Genomic DNA, 3,987 nt, shown 5'->3' with positions numbered 1-3,987 from the left:
CCCAAGATGAAGTGGCAGACGTTGTAATAGACCCATCCAGCTCTGGGCAATGAGCTGGTTGTCTGTGTGTTGTTGACTCATCTAAAAAGAAAGTAAATATGAATATTGGTCAGTTCATTTATGGTAGGTTTCTTGCACATGACATTTGCAAAAGATAAACCTATGCTGTTACATTAAACAATCGCTAAAAAGAAAAACTCACATGTAGGTGGTGGAGGCAGTGACATCTGCTGACCTAAAAAAAGGCAGGAAGAGACATAAATCAGAACAGTCACATGATATGCACCAGGTTAATAAACATGAATGTCAGTAGTTCCATGGTAGGAAATATGACTCAACTGGTTTCTTAAATACATGTATAAATGTTAACTTACAGACAGGGCTTCCAGGCACACGCACAATCCTGGAATGCTTTCTTGCTTGCGGAACGGATTCATCTGAAATAAAAGACCATACAATCTGCACTGATTGCAAAAAGAATATTTGAATTGTGTAAATAATGTAGTCTGTATTTAAGAGGTCTTACCATCACGTGACCCTGCACTGCCTTTTGTGGACGCTCGCATCTTCTTCCGCCTCAATGCTAGAAGTGTCCATCAGCCGCTGACATTTTTCCATAGCTTTGGTGTATGAATCTACGTTAAGAGAACAAAGTTTTTGTGAGCCAGTAGTAGAACAAAGCAGTATTTCCATACAGAGAAAACTATTATTGATAGTATTGCAGCAATGAGTCACCTGTACACAACCAGATTTTCTTGACTGGATATTTGGCCCAGCTTTTGACTTAATTTTTGTATTGTAGCCCAGAGAATTTCTAATGGGGAGACACAGCATCCATAGAAATGCATGGGCTTAGTTTGTAAAGCCAGTATGGCAGCTGTGTATAGCCTACTACACACATTCCGCCCCTTCCTGTATGCTTCCCAACAGACCTCTGAAGTTCGCCTACAAAAAGGAACCAAAACTGCCATCTTTGCCTATAAGGAGATCAGGGTGTTAATTTAACCTAACTACCTATGACAAGTTACATTGGAAGTTAGGTCTGGGGTAGCAAAAATCTAAGTTGCTGTCTTAACGTAGGCCTACCGAAGATCACAGTAAGCCTACCACTCGAAGGCAGAGGACAAAGGTGTGTTGAGCAAAATGTCTGCATTTCAGACTTCTTCGTCCCCGGGAGAGTGCAATAATTCTCTCCCCATGTTATTTTCCCATAGCAAAAATTGCAAGATAGGCTACTGGATCTCAGCTTTTTGAAGGCAAAATTCAGAGGTCTATTCACTTGAATCGTCTATCCGATAAACTGTGTTACAAGATGGCCGCCGACAGTGTATACATTATCTATCTCTATGGCTCTAGTGTAGCCTACATATGCAGGACTGTTCAATAGGTTATACCCACTTAAAAAGCATCACCATCTCAGTATACCCACTTAAAATAGACTAGGATACATTTGGGGTTGATCACAGTATAGCCTACCCACTACAGCTAACTACTAGCCTACATCACAGTAGCCTAGATCCAGCTACATACAGTATATCCACTACTAGACTACACCACTGCTGCCGAGTGACTTGCCTAAAAGGACTGACTGTACACTAAAACTAATTAAAAGAAACGGTAGCCTAGTGCTATTATTTGTAACATCAACGCGATCAGGTTAACACGATTACACAAAACATACAATGCTGCAAAACATAACACGTTGAGAACAGCAGCAAACAAAGACGAACGAGCAATGTGCTCTGGTAAATTACAAACTTGGCAGAATCGGAATATAACAAAGCCCTACAAGTGAAAGGACTTAAGTTAAACCTCAAACCCTTGCATTACAACCACTAGGCCTACATCATGAAACTGTAACATATTTCACTTACTTTCGTGAGATCGAATTCGAGTGTAATCCATTCCAAGACTTCTTCCAGCGGTGTTGAAGAATCACGGAATTCGAACAGACCCCGTTTACGGAAGTCAGGACAAGACTTCAATCGATCACCTGAAAGCAGCAAGGGGGCAGGCGAATTCCCGGAAGTAGAAGAATCAATGGTGGCTGGAGGGACCACTTCTCTGCTAACCCCATGGAAGCCAATTCATTCTAGGATTTTTTTTAAATACCATAACTTCATATAGCATATATCCTGTGCCGATATTGTAGCTTCTGTGTTATCTACATAAACAATAAAAGGCAAAACAAGACTCGACTACCTCATACGTAACGTTAGGTTCCCGTAAAAAGAATGTTTAGCATGTCTGGTTGAAGGGAAGCTAACGCACCGAAGGGAGATAACCGTATTGTTTGGATAAGAAGCTTAGTCCAGCCAGCACGGAAACTCGCGAACAAAGCTATGTAGCCTACAATAGCATTGTATGTTAAGGTAAAGAGGCAAGTAAACCTAATGAAAACGGTAGTTTTACCGTTAGGTAGTCTAACGATAATCATTTTAGAGGTTTTCGATGGATTGACCGTAGGTCAGAAAAGTGGAAAGAAGATTAGCTTAAGGCTATAAGTTTTTTTTGTTTTACCATGACTGTTTTTGAAGATGATGTGTGGTAGTTTCAACATTAACACGACTTGATATCGCTTGTGAGGATGATATTAATAATAATACATAAATAAATGTTTAACTTCGATGACTTTGAAGGCGAGGGAAGTGTGAGAAGAATTTCTGTAGGCTATCTATCATATGAGTTACAAGATTCAGTTCGATGGTCACAAAGTCACAAAGTTAAGTGCGAGTCTGCGCAGTACTGGGGGGACCAACTGAAAAATCGTTCAATTTGACGTGGTGCCCTCCCATTGAAAACGACGGAGTCTGTTCGTCCATTTCTTTTACTGTCTATGGAAAGCAGAGGCGCTGTCTTCCCCCTACTGGCGTGGGGGTAGGCCTACGTGTAAGGGAGAGCCTGTCTGAGTGAACTGAAGTGAATTGTGAAATGAAAGAAGTGAATTTTCTTAGTTGTGAAAAGTGTTCTATTGATAGATTCTTGTTTAAAGTTCATTCACCTAATAAAAAAAGCACAAAAGTATATATTTTTTATTTAGTAAAATTGATATTAGCCTAAGATAAATATTATCTTGATATGATGTTTACCTTACTTAGATTTTATAAGACCAATCATTTGAGTGGATCTAAATCAAGTGACTGCAAACATTTTGTTACTTCAAAAACTGAAATGGAGCTTGTTTAAATAAAACCAAAGACAACCAAACGGGAACGTTGTGTGAAGGTACTGTGCAACCACAGGAGAACGTTTTAGTTGGTGGGTTCCCTTAACGGTTAGGGAACGTTAGAACCCTTAGGGAACATTCCCTAACCGTTAGTTTTTGGTTAGGTTCGAACTAACCTTTAGGGAACCATACACTAACGCTCCCGAACGTTCCCTTAACGTTTTGTGTTAGTGGGGCTAGCCTGACGAGCCAGACCCACATTAAAATGTAGGGTCTGGGCACTCACCGTTCGCAGTGCTCAGTCCGAGGGGCGGGATAATCAGTTGTCTTTCAAATTCCCTCTGCACGCAATAGGACAGCGGCAGCGCTATGAGTCCCATTCATTTCCCACCAGCGGAGCTAGTTGGCTAGTTCAAACGTTTGCCAACTAAATAAAAGCTTAACTCGTGTCACACTGTTTGCCAGCAGCAACATCCATCTCATTTGTTTTCAAGTAGCAGGGAATTCAAGCCAAACCGTTGCAACTCTGCCATCAATCATTATGTTAAGCCCACCTAACGACTCTATACACGATTTCATTGGCCTCATTAAGCTAGGGGCGCGTCTAGATTTCAAGGCTAGCAATGACCTACAATGGCAAACAATTTCTGAGTAGCCTAACTTATGGCGTCTCCACTCCACAGCAAAAGTGTCCTAACCACGTTACAGCGGTTTCTATCTGAGCGACTCCAATAGTGAATGGATTTCAGTGTCATATTTCGGTGGCACTAGCTAAGCTGTCGTCGTGAAACTCGAGATGACATGTCTACTGATTGGCAACA

General features: G+C 41.1%; 1 long non-coding RNA gene across 2 annotated transcripts; it reads right to left on the bottom strand.

Annotated features, from left to right (window-relative positions):
* On the bottom strand, positions 1 to 1,954 carry LOC143118804 (uncharacterized). 2 transcript variants are annotated; one of them, XR_012986215.1, is made up of 4 exons: positions 527 to 969; positions 375 to 437; positions 203 to 235; positions 1 to 81 (listed from the first exon to the last, which is right to left on the bottom strand). It is a non-coding gene; the product is annotated as an uncharacterized LOC143118804 (long non-coding RNA). The 2 variants fall into 2 exon arrangements; XR_012986214.1 differs by lacking the exons at positions 1 to 81; positions 203 to 235 and adding an exon at positions 1,875 to 1,954 and having other exon boundaries at positions 288 to 437; positions 527 to 635.
* Positions 1,955 to 3,987: the final 2,033 nt, after the last annotated feature.

Source organism: Alosa pseudoharengus, unplaced genomic scaffold (assembly GCF_046254945.1).
Source record: "Alosa pseudoharengus isolate Yale_2024_CS ecotype anadromous, Long Island Sound unplaced genomic scaffold, YU_APseudo_1.1 YU_APseudo_1.1_scf_12, whole genome shotgun sequence".
Lineage (NCBI taxonomy): Eukaryota > Metazoa > Chordata > Actinopteri > Clupeiformes > Clupeidae > Alosa > Alosa pseudoharengus.
Note: the sequence above shows the minus strand (reverse complement) of the source record. Positions and strands in the feature narration are given on the sequence as shown.